The 17,656-nt window shown below is 44.5% G+C and overlaps 1 protein-coding gene and 1 long non-coding RNA gene across 4 annotated transcripts in view; one reads left to right on the forward strand and one right to left on the reverse strand.

Moving 5' to 3' along the window:
* The window catches only part of LOC309555764, a 1,250,709-nt gene that overhangs the window by 438,172 nt on the left and 794,881 nt on the right, over window positions 1-17,656 (reverse strand). The window lies entirely within an intron of this gene.
* The window catches only part of VPS13B (vacuolar protein sorting 13 homolog B), a 1,502,642-nt gene that overhangs the window by 264,639 nt on the left and 1,220,347 nt on the right, over window positions 1-17,656 (forward strand). The gene's annotated exons all lie outside the window — the stretch shown is intronic.

Consider the following 17,656-nt stretch of genomic DNA (forward strand, 5'->3'; position numbering starts at 1 on the left):
CCTTTCTCTCTCTTTAACTGATAATCGCGAGTGACCGGCGGACATCGGGTCCGCCGGTCACACGCACGGGGATCCCAGTGAGCGAACGGGGGCGGGAGCGCGCCTCCGGCGTGGCACGCTCGCCCCCTATTGGCTCGCAGGCGAGTGACATACCGCTACGTCACTTTGTCTGCACGGGGCTGACCGCCGCAGTATATTTACTTGCGGCGGTCGGCAAGTGGTTAACATGTTATTTATGGATCAAATGTCACGCCTTTATAATTACAATGTAGCAGTACATTGTTACACTGTATTACTGAATAACACTTGTAGATTATCTGCAAATACCAGTTTACTACACACAAATGGCTGCATTTTGAAACCAGCTCCTACTTTGTGATACATAGCAATTTATGGCCTTTCATTTTGACAGCCTGTAATTGATGGTCGTCATGGTGGGGAACTGCAACAGGAACAGGGGGAGAATATCTGAATGTAGGTCATACTCTCTAAAAACTGTTGATGTTTAGGGTTTAACTCCTACATATAAGGTCTTTAGGTGGGTAATAGGCTGGCCACAAGCTTCTAATTCTGCAGGAGGTGGTCAGTTTCCTGTCTGAACTATGGATAGTTGTGCTCTTATCTAATCTATCCCCTTGTAGTTGATTGTCAGCTGGTCTTACCATTTAGCAGCTGAGGCTGGGACTTTGTAACTGTCAATTTTGCTGGACAGCTTTGCCTGTTACAAGAAGTAGAAAAACAACAATGAAACTACTGGCAGGATTAACAGGTAATAAAACTATGTTACAGGAAGACACAGAAAAGCAAACATTCTTTTGACTAACTGCATCATACATATGTCAATTTTCATTTTTTTTTCATAGTTCCAAATAAAATAATTTTATATCTAATCTAAAACATTTTTTCTTGATTTTGTAGGGAATAGGTAAAACCATTGTTTTGTTTTTGTGGATATATGTGGCCCTTTAAATAGAATAAACACACAATACGATTGTTGGGTGACACACAGCCTGTGTGTACGGCAACCGGCTTCTGTCGAAGGGGTCGAAAAAGGTCTATCAATCAGGATCTGATTATCGATAGTACAGCGGCTTTCTGAGCTCTAAAGTGTTTTCAGTCTTTCTTCTTTTGTTCAGCCCGCTGGGTAGTAAAAAAAACAAAAAAAGAACAAAAAAAGCAAAAAAGCTGGCCATACACTAGCTGAAAAATATAGAACAAAAAGTAGGTCTGGACAGCCACACTCCAATGCAAATATTTATTGAAAAAAAGATAAAAGTACCACAGCATACAGAGTAGTGATCGGCCGATATCGGTTTCTCGTTGCTGATGCCGATATTTTGCCCATTGCATATCGGTATCGACCGATATTTTCATACATTAAAAAAAAAAGTTTTTTGTTTTTTTATTTGACAGGTACTCTTGTGGCGGGATCTGAGGGTCTAAAAGACCACAAACCCCTCCTCTGCACCTAAAAGCATTCAAAACACCAAGTTTGGCTGTTTTTAATGCTGTTATTTTTTTTAATCTAGCGCCAGTACCCAGAAGTGATGTCATGACATCACTTCATTGCTTATATCTTTTATTTGTACATATGTGAGTGGCATATTCAATAACATTTGTAACTAGAATAATGCTATGTGAGATTTTACCCTTGCATGAGCAATATTTGGAATATCGGCAATATCTGCCAGTTACGGGGCCGATACCGATATATATCGGCAAAAGTAAATATCGGCCCACGATATTTCGGCTTTGCCGATAATCGGTCGATCCCTAATACAGAGGTACGTATCAATGACAGATGACGCGTTTCACACTACTAACAGTGCTTAATCATAGCTATGATTAACACACTGCCTTTTTCAGGGACTGCATAATCACTTTGTCACACCAGCTTCTTATGGAACCAAGTGGTTATTTTATTGCACTTTACACATAAATCGCTCCCAGCCAACATCAGGTAGCTCACCCTGAGACATGCAATACAGTCAATGTTGCATCTGGGTGATAATGACCTCCTGCGGCTTCTTCATAGTTACGTCTTGCACTCCATGAAAGGATATTTATACACAGTGCTTAAAGTGCATGTAAACCTGATTCATGAAATTTGACCGAAGCACATCTATCTGCAGTGTTTTCTTATCTCTCCCCAAAGCCCTGAGTCCTGTGGCTTTCTCCTTCTCTGTTCTTCGGTTATCAGCATAACCTCTGACAAGTTCTCCAATTGAGATAAAAGCAGGCTGAAATTTGTGTCATGGGTGGTTGCTATAAATAGATTAGCAGACAACTGGTCTTGTCACAGCACAGCTCTTCTTTGCTCTGCCTATGTGGAGTGGAGGTGTGTGCCTTTTCTCCAATCAGCTGTCACACAGTGTATCCTAAGACTACACTCTCAGTGCTAAACAGGAAGAGCAATCTCTAACACAAAGTGCACTTTTTAAAGAATATATAAAGCTGAAGACAGCGGATATGCATGTAAAACTTATGTAGGGAGATTTGTAAAACTTATGTAGAGAGATTTGTTTAACTGCTTTACGACCGCCCACCGCAGTTATACTGTGGCAGGCAGCTGCTCCTGTGCGAACCGCTGTAGGTATATTTTTAGCACTGATTACTGTAGTAATGTCACTGGTCCCCCCCAGGGGTCTGATCTGTCCTCCGCAATGTCGCAGTCCTGCAAAAAAATGCAGATCACCGTCATTGCTAGTAAAAAAAAAAAAAAAAAAAAAAAAAAAAACAATAAAAATGACATAAATCTTCCCCGTAGTTCGTAGACGCAATAACTTTTGCACAAACCAATCAAAATACGCTTATTGTGATTTCTCTTACGTCCTCCGACAGTCGCCGCCTCCTCTAAGTCATCACAATTGAGTATTGTCCACCTATCCGTAGGAATAGCTAGGCATATAGACTTAGTTAAAAGACAAAAGGCATTAGCATGTACACACCCACGGGGGCTGTCCCATCTGGTCAATACCCCCCCTGCATCACCACTCCCAACTCAGTTTTAGTTTGCCTAGCAATCAGGATTAGTCAGGCTCCCTTGTGCTGGGGCTTCAGTCTCAGCCTTCCTATATCTTTTGCTTTATTTTCTTTGAAAAATGTCAGTTTTTTTCTCTCACTTTACTAGCTGTTTATTTTGTCAGCTTTAGTGTTAGTTTATTCTTCGGATGAAGATGGATCATGCGGTGCTGGGATTCGGACTGGCCGCCCTGGTTCTCCAGGGTACTGAGGGTCAGATGGACCCCCAGCCCGCCATCGAGCGTTCAGCTATGGTTCGCCCTGGCATTATGAACGACCCATCCCTGTTCGCTGCAGGGATGCAGCCGTGAGGTGGCTACCTCACAGGACTCGTCTGCGCTGCTGCAGCGTCGTGTCCCTGGCTCACGGCACTCCCTGTCAGATGAGGACAGAGGTTTATCCGTGCGTAGAGGCTCCCCCACACCATTGGGTACAGGTAAGTACTTTTCTGTGTGGGGCCTCTGTCCGGGGTGGCAGTCTGTGTTGCTGTGTGTCCCCATGTCTGTGCCTGTGTGACTCCCTGTGCAATCCCTGCGGGGTTCGTTTTGTACAAATTAAGTGGGGGTCCCTGTCCCTGTGTCACCTTAGGTGCATGTTGAGGGTACAGACGTGAGTGTTGTGCGGCGACCGCTGCGGGGGTATGTTCGCGCGGTCCGCCATGTTTTTTACTGCACATGGATATAGCCCCTCTAGGGCGAGTATACAGATCGTTTTGGCGCCCTCCGTCGCCATTTTGTGGGCTGTAGAACGATCGGTTCGGCCGCATGTCGGCGGCCATCTTAGTGAAGCCTCCAATGCATTCCCTATGGGCAGCCATTTTCCCTGAGGTCTGGCTTATAGCCAGCCCCTTCCAGCAGCATTTCCTTTTCCTCTCAGGCAGCAAAGGACACAGGTAGCAACGATCTGCGGGGTCTGCACTGCATCTCTCAGTCTTCCTCTGTATACTGCTTCTGGCTCAGTTTTCTTTATCCTTTTGGGGGTGTTCATAGCTGTGACAGTAGCGGTGGGCTGCGCACTCCGCAGCGCTATTTAAGGGGACAGTACATCATTTTTTGCACTGTAATTTTTTCTTGTCTTGAGCCATGGATTCTCAGGAAAGCAAGTTCCCTCCAGCTTTAGTGGGGAGCCCCAGTTCTCCTGTGGCTCCGCTGCGACCTGATTTGGCTGCTGTAGTTGCGACTTTAGTGGCAAATATGGAAATGCTGATGTCTGAACGGGCTGCGAGAAAACGGCCCAGGCTGTCTCTCTCTTCTGATTCAGATGGGGATATTGCTGCTGCTGCAAGCGTGCCCTTTTCAGGGTCCCGCTCATCCCCGGGGTCTGAGGGGGAGGCTGAAATTGAGGGTGTTGACACATCCTCCCCAGGGTCACCTGAAGAACGGGCGACCATGGATGAGTTGATTGTTTCTGTAAAAGAAACCTTGCATTTAGAGGATGAGCCCAATCCTCCGGGCGTTGTGTCCTCATTTGGGACGCACAGGGCCCGCAAGTCTGCGCAGGTTTTTCCCTGCCCAGCTGAATTTCATTACAATGTTAATGAAATGTGGCGCACGTTGGAACGTCCATTCGTGGTGCCTAGTCGGTTCAAATTGCTTTTTCCTTTTGCGCCGGCTACGGAATCGCGATGGTGTGTGCCTCCACAGGTAGATCACACTGTGGCCATACTGAACAAGGCTACCTTGGTTCCTACTGAGGATACTCCGGTTTTCCGGGATCCCATGGACCGGCGGTTGGAGTCTCTAGCCCGCCATTCCTATACGGTGGCGGGTTCGTTGCTCAAACCCGTTTTCGCGTCCGTTATGGTGGCTCAGGCGGTAGCTGATTGGATCAAGGTGCTTAGAAGCAACCTAGTGTCTGATGACGTGCCGCCTGCCCGACTGGAAATGGTGGACCAGATCCACCAAGGAGTCATGTATTTGTGTGATGCAGCCTTGAATGAGGCCCCCTTGGTGGCTCGCCTCTCGAGTGTCGCGGTGCTTAACCGGCGACTGATATGGCTGAAGAGCTGGTCGGCCGACCAGTCCTCACGGAAAACAGTTGCTGATTTTCCCTATGCTGGCTCTCGCCTTTTTGGCGAGGCGTTGGATACCCTGGTGAAAGGCGTCACGGGGGGCAAGAGCACTATGCTACCCCAGAACCCGAAGAACAAGTCTTTTCGAGGCAAGCGGGGTTCTGCGCCTAGATCCACTCAGGGGTCCTTTTGTGCCTTTCGGAACCAATCCAAGGGTAAGCCCTTCAAGGCCTAGAGCAACCAGAAGAAGCCCTGGGCGGGTAAGCAGAAGACCGGCAACGCCGGCTCGGCGGGACAATCCGCCTCTGCCTGAAGGGGCGCCCTCACCCATTTCAGGGGTGGGGGACGTTTGCGCGGTTTCCTTCAACCTTGGCTGCTCCGGTTATCGGACAGGTGGGTCCAGGAAATCGTTCGATCAGGTTACAAGATCGAATTCCTTTCCAGGCCAGCGGACAGATTCTTTCCCTCCAATCTTCATCTGCTTCCGGGGTGTCTGCAGGATTTGCATCAGGCGGTGCAGGACCTGCTTGCTCAGGGAGTGATTGTCCCGGTGCCTCACCGGGACAGGTTTCGGGGGTTTTATTCGAATCTGTTCACTGTGCCCAGGAAGGAGGGCAAAGTGCGTCCTATTCTGGACCTAAAAGCGCTGAACTGCTTTGTGTGTGTTCGAAAGTTTCGAATGGAGTCTCTCCGTTCGGTTGTGGCCTCCTTGAGTCCGGGAGAATTCCTGGCTTCGATAGATCTGAAGGATGCGTACCTGCACATCCCCATTTTCGAGGGTCATCAGCGGTACCTTCGGTTTGCTATCGCAGAGGACCACTACCAGTTTGTGGCGTTACCTTTCGGTCTCGCTTCGGCTCCAAGGGTCTTCACCAAGGTGTTGGCGCCGGTCCTGGGCCTGCTACGGGCCCAGGGCATTGCGGTTCTGGGGTAACTGGAAGATCTGCTTCTGAGATCAAGGGCAAGCCAGGACCTTGTGCGCGACCTGTCCATCACGGTACAGAGGCTCCAGGAGTTCGGATGGACCATCAACGTTCAGAAATCAGCGTTGTCTCCATCGCTTCGCCTTCCCTATCTGGGAATGGTTCTGGACTCTGCTCAGGCAAAGGTGTTCTTGCCGGAGGACAAGCTCCGGACTTTGCGGGACGAACTCAGGTCCCTCAGGGACAATCCGTCCTCGTCACTCAGGACCTGCATGCGGGGCCTGGGTTTGATGGTGTCGGCCTTCGAGGCGATTCCCTTTGCCCAGTTCCACACGCGGGCTCTCCAGACGGAGATCCTGGCCAGGTGGGACAGGCTTCCTCAGTCCTTGGATCTGGATGTCTCCTTGAGTCGCCAGACCAGATTGGCTCTTCTGTGGTGGATCCAGTCCCCGGCGGTGGCGGAAGGCAAGTCCTTCCGCCCGGTGGTGTGGACAGTGGTTACCACGGACGCCAGCCTGTCGGGCTGGTTTGGAGTCCTGGGCAACCGGTCGGGGGAGGAATCTTCCCTCCCGATAAATGTGCTGGAACTAAGAGCAATAAAACTCTGTCTCTTCCAGTGGTCGGACCATCTCCAGGGCCTGCCTGTTTGTGTACAGACGGACAATGCTACCGCGGTGGCTTACATCAACCACCAAGGGGGCACCAGGAGTGCTCGAGCGGCCCGGGAGGTGATCGACATTCTGTCTTGGGCCGAGACTCATGTCCCGGCGATCTCGGCAGTTCACATTCCGGGTGTAGAAAATTGGCAGGCCGACTATCTGAGCCGCCAGACCCTGGACCAGGGGTAATGGTCCCTGCACCCGGAGGTCTTTCAGATGCTGTGTGCGAAGTGGGGATCCCCAGATGTGGATCTGTTCGCATCCCGGGCTAAACCGAAAGGTGGAAAGATTTGTGGCAAGAACGCGCGATCCGTTGGCGGACGCCTCGGATGCGTTGGTGGCCCCATGGCATCAGTATCGTCTGATGTACGCCTTTCCTCCGATTCAGTTACTATCCCGGTTCCTTCGCAGATTGGCCTCGGAACCGCACATGGTGATTCTGGTGGCACCGGGCTGGCCTCGCCGGTCCTGGTACTCCCACGTTGTTCACCTGGCAGTGGCACCTTCGTGGCGCCTGCCTCTGCGGGAAGATCTTCTGTCTCAAGGTCCGATCTTCCACCCTGCTTTACGGTCGCTGGCTTTAACGGCCTGGCTGTTGAGACCCAGGTCTTGAAGGACAAGGGTCTATCTCCTGAGGTTATTCCTACCCTGATCAAGGCTAGGAAATCTTCCTCTGGTAAGATCTATTACCGTACCTGGAAGGCCTACTTCACCTGGTGTGAGACCAGGGGGTTTTCCCCTTGTTCTTACTCGGTGTTGAGGATCTTGGCTTTCCTCCAGTCTGGAGTGGATCAGCGCCTGGCGCTGGCCACAATAAAGGGCCAGGTGTCAGCACTGGCGGTCCTTTTCCAATGCCCTGTGGCGTCTCATTCCTTGGTGCGCACCTTCATTCAAGGTGTGCGACATTTGGCTCCTCCCAGAAAGGAGCCTTTACCTCCATGGGACTTGAATTTGGTCCTGTCCGCTTTGCAGCGTGCTCCCTTCGAGAATATCAGGGAGATATCGTTGCCCCTGCTGTCGAAAAAGGTTGCTTTTCTTGTGGCGATCACTTCGGCTCGCAGAGTGTCGGAGCTGGCGGTGTTGTCTTGCCGCTCCCCTTACTTGATAATTCACAGGGATAAGGTGGTTTTGCGACCACCCCCATCCTTCCTTCCCAAAGTGATCTCTGATTATCACCTTAATGAGGACATTGTCCTGCCTTTGCTTTGTACGAAGCCAAAACATCCAAAGGAGATTGCCTTGCATTCCTTGGATGTTGTTAGGGCGATCAGGGTTTACCTGAAGTCTACGGAATCCTTTCGGAAGACGGATTCCCTCTTTGTCCTTCTTAAGGGGCCTAGGAAGGGCATGGCTGCGTCCGCAGCGACTATTGCCAAATGGATCAGACAGACCATTGAGCAGGCTTACGCCTTGAAGGAACGGGTTCCGCCCTTCCCTGTTAAGGCGCACTCTACCAGGTCTTTGAGTACTTCCTGGGCCGATTGGCATCGGGCCTCGGTGGCCCAGGTGTGCAAGGCGGCGACTTGGTCGTCGGTGCACACTTTTTCCAAGTTCTACAAAGTAGACGTTCAGGCATCAGCTGATGCTTCCTTTGGCCGCAAAGTTCTCAGTGCGGCTGTGCCATGATGGACCCTTGGTTTTTTCCCTGGGTCCCTGGCTGTTGGCATTTGCTTTCCTGGGCTGTTGCTCCTGTTGAGCTTTGTTTGTTGCTGTTGCCCAGTTGGTTCTTACAGTGCGTGTAAGATTCCTTTCTCTGATGTGGGTACTGCGTTGCCTTTTCTAAGGTTGCGTCTCCCACCCCTCATGTCTATACTGCTTTGGGACATCCCAATTGTGATGACTTAGAGGAAGCGGCGACTGTCGGAGGACGTAAGAGAAAAACTGAATTTTTGTAAAATCTTACCTGTAAAATTCCTTTCTCGAGTCCTCCGACAGTCGCCGCCCCCGCCCCTCTTTTTGGGGTTCTTATTACCTACTGCTATGCTACCAAACGGAGTTGGGAGTGGTGATGCAGGGGGGGGGGGTATTGACCAGATGGGACAGCCCCAGTGGGTGTGTACATGCTAATGCCTTTTGTCTTTTGACTAAGTCTATATGCCTAGCTTTTCCTACGGATAGGTGGACAATACCCAATTGTGATGACTTAGAGGAGGCGGCGACTGTCGGAGGACTCAGAGAAAGGAATTTTACAGGTAAGATTTTATAAGAATTCAGTTTTTTTTTTCTTTTTTTTTTTTTACCAAAAATATGTATGTAGCAGAAAACAAATTGGCCTAAAATGTTAAAAATTATGATTTTTTAATTTTTTTTTGGCAATGTTATATAGCAGAATGTGAAATTTTTTTTTTTTTCAGAATTGTCGCTCTTTTTTTGTTTATAGCGCAAAAAATAAAAATCGCAGAAGTGATCAAATGCCACCAAAAGAATGCTTTATTTGTGGGGAAAAAAGGACATAAATTTTATTTGGGTACATCGTCGAACAATGGCGCAATTGTCCATTAAAATGACGCGGTGCTGAATCCCAAAATATGGCCTGGTCATTAAGGGGGCAAATTCTTCCGGTCCAGAAGTGGTTAATCTCTATGTATCATCTGAGGCTGCTCACTTCACTGGGTATTTTGTGAGGGTTTACTTCCACTTTAACCAAACTAAATCTCAGTAAGTTGGGGTTTAAATAAAAGGGGAAGTGGGAGAGAGAGAGAGAGAGAGAGAGAGAGAATGGTGCGACAAAGGAAAAACGTGTTGTCGATCAGCTTATATTTAGTGTAGCCTGACTAAAAAAAGCAGATTGTCAAGTCTTTAATTGCTTGAAGTCATTCAAAAATGGTCTGCATAGTGGGAGACAAAGTGCTTATGTTCTAAATTTTATAAAATGAAACTTTGGAACAATCTTCTTTTTTTTTTTTTTCCATGGCAATCAATTGGCACTTTTTACCTAAACAAATTTGATTTGGTAATGCTGTCATTCCTTATTAACCACTTTACCACCGGAGGATTTTGCTGTCTTACGTCCAGGCCACTTTTTGCGATTCAGCGCTGTGCGACTTTAACTGACAATTGCGCGGTCGTGCGACGCTGTACCCATACAGAGCTTTCTTTTGGTGGTATTTGATCACCTGTGCGATTTTTACTTTTTGCGCTATAAACAAAAAAAGAGCGTTTAGTTTGAAAAAAATAACAATATTTTTAACATTTTTTTATATGAAATTCCCCCCCCAAAAAATGTAAAAATCAAAATTTTTTTACATTTTTGGCCAATTTGTTTTCTGCTACATATGTTTGGTAAAAAAAATCACAATAAGCGTATTTTGATTGGTTTGCGCAAAAGTTATTGCGTTTACTAACTAAGGGAAAGATTGCTGTCATTTTTGGTGTTTTTTTTTTTAACGCGTAATGGCGGCGATCTGCGATTTTTTTTTTGCGGGACTGCGACATTGCGGCGGACAGATCGGACCCTTGACTGACATTTTTGACACTTTTGGGGGTACCAGTGACATTTCTATAGTAATCAGTGCTATAAATATGCACTGTTACTGTAAAAATGACACTGGCAGGGAAGGGGTTAATTTAATTGGAGAGGGAGGGGTTAATAAATGCCCGGTGCTTACTGACGTGTGTGGGGGGAGGTGACTGAGTGACACAAGGACAGATCGCATGTTCAGCTATGCTGAACACTGCAATCTGTCACTCCTTGTCACTTAGAAGATCCGCCCGCTCTGTTTACACAAGCGGGCGGATCTCCAAACTGGATTCCCTGACTATCAGGGAAGAGCAGCGGCGATCGCTGCCGCTCCTCCCCTGGCCCGACTCCCACTGTGACTGAAAACAGCGGGAGCGCCGCCTACAGGGGGAGGAGTCCAGCGACGTAGGTCTTTCGTCGCTGGACGGTATCGAGCCACTTTGCCGCAGTACGGTCAACGTCGGCAAGTGGTTAAAGTGGTTCTAAACATTAAATTTTTTTTTTTTTTTTTTTTTTTTTTTTTTAACCTTAATGCATTCCTTGCATTAAGGTAAAAAAAAACTTCCACTGCCTGTTTACCACTGTGAATACTGTCTAAGAGGCTTTACTGTCTAGGAGGCTTCAATGTAAGCCTCAAAATGTATACTATAAATTATACAATATAATAAAATGAATATAGCAGAAAGTAACAACTTCGTATCATCAGTTGCATCTTTGATACCAGTTGTATGCCTGTATTTAGGTGGTTATGGCACAAGTAGTCCAAAAGTCTGTCGTGTTTACTGTATCGCTCCTCAGAGACTTATATGTTATGTTGATCTCCTGGGTCTAAATATTTAAACAGCTGTAATATTGCTACCTTGGTCATTGTCTAACAGGAATTAATAGTTTGTTTGAAAGTAGTTTCTTTTCTTTGCGTCATTTTGGCTTTTTTTTTTTTTGCCATTTTAACAGGCACACGTAGTAAAAAATAGTGACTGCTAACAAGTACCCTTGTTAGAAATGAGTGCTTGTTTATGCTTGCTGGTTGAAGGAACCTGTCAGGATAAACAGTTAAAAAAACAAATCACTTTTTTTTTTTTTTTTTTAGAAGGTCCGGGCTCCTAGACTGTCAAACTTGGGGTGTTATTAGAATGGCGTTTCCTGTGCAGACTTTGACAGCTGTCAGAGCAGCTTGTGTGTAACTGCTTTAATGTGTGTTACGTCATAGGATCCCGTGTGTTGGATTAAAGCAGCCCATTAATTTTCAATGGATTGCCAATGCACCAAAGCTGACAAACAATTTGTTTAGTTCCACTTTAAGGTGTGCTAAAGTGACCTTTCAAGTAGTCATAGCACATAGTTTACTATTCCTTGAGAAACTGCTCTAAAACGCCTTGGAGAGAATTCTCTAAAACTGGAGCAGACAGAATTTGGAGCATCTGTGCATAGTAACCAATAAGGTTCTGGATTAATGGCTGTCCCCATGGATTTCCTGGTGTTGGGGAAAATTGTCAGAAATGACTTATGCTGATAGCAGAGGAAGAAGAGAGCAGCCAGGATCCTTACTTTGTGCTTTGGTTTGAGGCAATTATGCACTTTATGAGGAAATGCTTTGTTCATTTTTATTTTGTGAGGTTTACAACCACTTTAGCTTTTGAAACCAAAAGCTAGAACCTGATTGTTGACTATGCACATCTGCTCCATTCTTAGTAAATTCCCTTCCTCAAGTTCCATCTCCACTTAGGCCTCATGCACACTGGACATTTTGCTAACTCGCCTAGACTCCTCTTCTCCTGGCAGCAGAGTTTTGGCAGAAAAAATGTTTGATGCTTTTAAAATGGTTGTAAGAAAAAAAAAACAGCAAGGCAGTGGCATAATGTGGTAGTATGCATCACATACTAGCACATTATGAAATACTCCCTTTGGAACAAAGCCCTTCAGTGCTGTACTGTCACCGCTGAGAGGGCTGACATCTTCCCCAGGTCTTTCTTCTGGGTCTGCCTGTTCTGGCTATGTGATTGGCCGTAGCCTGGATGACGTCACTCCCCATTCCTGCACAAAGCTCTGAGGGTCCGGCAAAATATGCACATGCATCGGTGATGTAACTGGCTGCATCCATGGTGAATATCTCCCAAACGGTTTATGTTTAGGAGACATTAATTTTACCTACAGGGGAACCTATAATAAGATAAAATATAAATGACCAAGCAGGGTTTACTACCACTTTAAACTTGTATAATGTGTTTATCTGCATTTAGGTGCTTCAAGCTCTTGGGCATTTATTTAATTGGCCAGAATAATAACTTATTCTGACTAGTGAAATGAATTAGTACTCAAGCATTGTGCCTAGTGCTTAGGCGCATTCAGTTGTGTTAAGGTGCATAAAGCATTTTTTTTTTTTTTTTTTTGCCCTTACTCTGCTGCTTCTGGTTACTTTGGCAGTGTTTTTTTTTTTCTGCCTTTAACCACTTGCCGACTGCCTAACGACGATTTATGTCGGCAGTCAGCCCCTCACAGGCAAAGTGACGTCACTAGCCTGTGAGGCTCTAGGGAGCGAGCGCGCGCCGCTCGTTCACGGACCCCCCCCCCTGCGCGGGGAGAAAGACAGGCGGCTAATGTAAACAAAGCTGCCTGTCATTCTCCCCTGTGTAACAGCACAGATCATACGGTCCTACTATGTAGGACTGTTGATCTCTGCTGTTACATCACAAGCCACATCCAATCACAGTTAGAAGCACGCCCCTAGGGACACACTTAACCCCTCCCTCTCAAAAAAAGTTAACCCCTTCCATCCAGTGTCATTTTTACTGTAACAGTGCATATGTATAGCAATGATTACTGCAGTAATGTCACTGGTACCCCCAAAAGTGTCAAAAATGTCAGTCAAGGGTCCGATCTGTCCGCCGCAATGTCGCAGTCCCGCAAAAGAAATCGCAGATCGCCGCCATTACTCGTTAAAAAAAAACAATAAAAATGACAGAAATCTTTCCCTTAGTAAACGCAATAACTTTTGCGCAAACCAATCAAAATACGCTTTTTGCGATTTTTTTATTTTTTTTTATTTTATTTTTTTTTTTACCAGTCATATGTAGCAGAAAATAAATTGGCCTAAAATGTTAAAAAATTTAGATTTTTACATTTTTTTGGGGGGAATTTCATATAAAAAAATGTGAAAATATTGTTATTTTTGCAAAATTGTCGCTCTTTTTTTGTTTATAGCTCATGATCAAAAAATCGCACAGGTGATCAAATACCACCAAAAGAAAGCTCTGTTTGTGGGAAAAAAAGGACGTCAATTTAATTTGGGTACAGAGTCGCACGACCGCGCAATTGTCCGTTAAAGTCACGCAGTGCCGAATCGCAAAATAGGCCCTGGTCAGGAAGGGGGTAAAATCTTCCGGGGCTTAAGTGGTTAAACGCTTATGTGGGCATTGACACATAGGCTAACATGCAGGGGCGTTTAGAGGCAGAAAAAAAAATGCCAAATGCCCTAGGAGCAGCAGAAAAAACTACCTGAGGCCTTTAACGTTCAGGGCTTTAGACAAATTGAATGCTTTTTTAATGTTGCTTAAATCGGATGTGCATTAGGAGAGATTGTACAAGTTTGTTCCGTTTAGAAGACTGCATTTCATAAAATAGCTGTCTTTGTGATTGTAGGTAATTACTGCTATATTCTCTTTCTCTTCAGAAGATCCCTTAACTATTACTCACAGCATTATTAATTTTACAAGTTTGGGAATCTTCTCAACTTGCTTTTGTGAATGTATGAGATCGTATTTGGGGCATCACAGAGGCTCAAGTGTTGCAAGACCATGGTGAATCCTCAGATTTACATATAATGTTAATCAAGAGGTACATAAAATGTGTCATGATTATTCTATCCTTTATGGCTTGTCCATTTATAATCTAGAATTATTTGGAGTGTTATGTTAGTTTTAAAAAGCCTTTTTTTCAGTTTCAGTAGGAAGCACCCATGTCCCTCAGTCTTGCTTCTATTGGCTCACAGACTTTCCCCTCTTCCTCTGTCAATGTTCTATTTCCATGCCCTGTTCTGCTCATTATTTCATATTTTCTTAGCTGATATACTGTCACTGTGCCTGTTTGTCATGTAACCTCCAATATGTTACAGACTCATGTTTTAGAAGTTAAATTGTCAATATGGCTACAAAAATGAAATGAGTGATCCTTTACTCCCTTAGAAAAACTTTATTTTTTTTCCGATTAACAATTGCAGTGCTTGCAGCATACACTTGTGGCAGGACAAGATTCAAATGCAAGGGTTGCTTAACCACATTACCACCGGAGGATTTTGCTGTCTTACGTCCAGGCCACTTTTTGCGATTCGGTGCTGTGCGACTTTAACTGACAATTGCGTGGTCGTGCGACGCCGTACCCAAACGAAATTTACGTCCTTTTTTTCCCACAAACAGAGCTTTCTTTTGATGGTATTTGATCACCTGTGCGAATTTTACTTTTTGCGCTATCAACAAAAAAAAGCGTTTATTTTGAAAAAATAACAATATTTTTAACATATTTTTATATGAAATTCTCCCCCAAAAAATGTAAAAATGAAAAGTTTTTTACATTTTTGGCCAATTTGTTTTCTGCTACCTATGTTTAGTAAAAAAAAATCACAATAAGCGTATTTTGATTGGTTTGCGCAAAAGTTATTGCGTTTACTAACTAAAGGAAAGATTTTTTGTGTTTTTTTTTTTAACGAGTAATGGCGGCGATCTGCGATTTTTTTTTTTTTTATTTTTTTTTTTTTTTTTGCTGGACTGCGACATTGCGACGGACAGATCGGACCCTTGACTGACTTTTTTGACACTTTTAGGGGTTCCAGTGACATTACTGCAGTAATCAGTGCTATATATATATATATATATATATATATATATATATATATATATATATATATATATATGCACTGTTACTGTAAAAATGACACTGGCAGGGAAGGGGTTAATTTTATTGGAGAGGGAGTGGTTAATGTATGTCTGGTGCTTACTGACGTGTGTGGGGGGAGGTGACTGAGTGAGTCAGGGACAGATCGGATGAACACTGCGATCTGTCACTCCCTGTCACTTAGGAGATCCGCCCGCTCTGTTTACACAGGCGGGCGGATCTCCAAACTTGATTCCCGCTCCTCCCCTGGCCCGACTCCCGCTGTGAGTGAAAACAGCGGGAGCGCGCCTCCGGTGGCGTGCGAGTGTCGCCTACAGGGGGAGGAGTCCAGCGACGTAGTACTACGTCGCTGGACGATAACGAACCGCTTTGCCGCAGTACGCTCAATGTGAGCGGTCGGCAAGTGGTTAAAGCTGTGTGATTTTTTTTTTTTTTGTGCAAATAATTTATTATAACAATCATAATACAGCTTAGGTTTCTCCTATAGACTTTTTTTTTTTACATCCTGGTTCATGCATCTCCCACAATGGTGCTTGGGGATTCCTAAAATGGAGGAAACCATTATGCAGTCGAGCAAAGAAAATATAGATTTCTACTGATGTGAAAGTTGTCTTCTGTATAACTGAATCTTGTTCCTGATGCTGCCTATTTGTTCATTCATTTTTAATATTCCTTGCGGGTTACAAGTAGTATATCATCTTTATTGACTCCTTTTTCACTGATTCCTTGTTCAACTATATGTCATATAAATCAAACAAAAAAATTGTCATTATTTATTGATTTTAATTCCTTTGTCTTGTGTGTTTTTTAGGAACACTGAACATCTTTATACAAACCATTTCAGATCCCTTCAGCTGCTCACTACTACTGTTATCCTTCCTTTCCTGATACAGCTCTGGAGCTGGTCCAAGCCTTACTTTAATGAGATTCCTGTTTAGCTAGTTACATGACAATTTATTTTTCCCTGTGGAAATTCTTCAAATTGATTGTTTTCTAACCTGTTCTGTATAGCTCATTTGATGGTACAGTGCTTTGTGCTCTTACAGGCAGTGTGTGTAACGCATAATCATTATTATTCACTTATACTGAGCCAGTATTCCCAGCAGTTCTGTGCATAATGGGAATATACACTGTAAATGGGTAAAGCAATGACTTTAAAATATACATAACTACTTAGAATAATAGGAATGTAAAAGCTGGCCATATCAGCTCACAGTTTAGCGGTGACCATACACAGCCGATACAGGCTTAATGCCTCGTACACACGCAACGATTGTTGGCCGACCGATCGGCGGTCTTTTGTCCAGTGTTGTTGTGTTGGTTGAAATGTGCTCTAGACTGCACACAAATTTTTTCGGCCAACAACAACCAACTTCAGAAGTGATGTCATGTGCTGGTTTACTTTCCGTGTGTTTTTTCTTCTCTGAGCATGCCCAGTCTTGCTCATCTGTTTTTTGTCTGCCGAAATCTGTACTGATTGAAGAACAATCGGCCGTTCTGTTGACGGCCTACAAAAATTTTATAGCATGCACACCAGATTTTGTTCGGCCGAAAAGTCGCAGTCGGTTGTCGGAAGCATCATACTAACAAGCCGACAATCGGCCGATCGTACGTTGGCCGAAAATTCACGGCCAACAATTGTTGCGTGTGTGCGAGGCATTAAATCAAGCATTGCTTATACAAGTGAGGATGGGCAAATCCCACTCTATTAATATCAGAAACAGATTATCCAATCTGTTGAAAAAAGAATTGATATTTTAAGTGTTAGATGTCAGATTATATGTTTGTGAATAAAATTCTCACTACTAACAATAAATAACACTAGAACATATTGTTACTATGATGGTGAAATGAGAGCCCTAACGCATACTGCTGTCTTTAGGTATTATATGCAGTTGTGTTTCTTACATTTGCATTCTTTTTATTTTAGCTGTGCTTGTCACACATTATTACTTTATAATGTTGAGATGATCTTTTATATACTAATAAATTTAGTTTACATTAAAGAAAATTTCATTTAAAAGGCCACTGGTAAATGCCAGAATACATTTTTGTCTAAAACCTCAAAATTGGGACTGCTTCTGTAAATTAAGGATAATTAGCAAGTATAAGAACACTTTGTTCCTTGGTACACCCCACTGCTCCAGGTGCATAATACAAAATTCTTCAGCACTCGGCCAGGAAAAATAGTGTGATTAAAACCTATTTCTAACTTTCTAATAAAAAGAGCGGTCCCTTGTTCAAGTATTTTAAGCTACATTCCATGTTAAGGCAGCACTAAGCACTACTGTAATATAAAGGAAGAACAGCACTGGGACATTTGCTACAAGAAATTAAATGAGCATAACCTGGAGGTTGTCTTAGTCCTCCTGTAAGAAATATTTTTATGTAAGAGATATAGCTAGAAGTAGTTGGTCACATTCAACTGTGACTTGATCTGCATTGTAGAGGTTTTGTAACTTGTGCAAGCAACTTCTTTGGTTCTAATGAAAGTCAGGAAAATGCACCAGTATCTATAGCCTTGTCTACCAAGGTACGTGTATAAACAATATGGTAGACAAGTGTTTAAATCAAGTTCACTGCAGCTGTGAGCTGATACTGGCTTTAAGAGCCAGTGAAGGGATTTCTGATCAGTGATCCATCATCCCTAGAGCTGCCAGATCACTTTTATGAGGCTCTCATTGGGGTAGCCTAA

The sequence above is a fragment of the Pelophylax lessonae genome, assembly GCF_965119305.1.
Source record: "Pelophylax lessonae genome assembly, chromosome: 5".
NCBI lineage: Eukaryota > Metazoa > Chordata > Amphibia > Anura > Ranidae > Pelophylax > Pelophylax lessonae.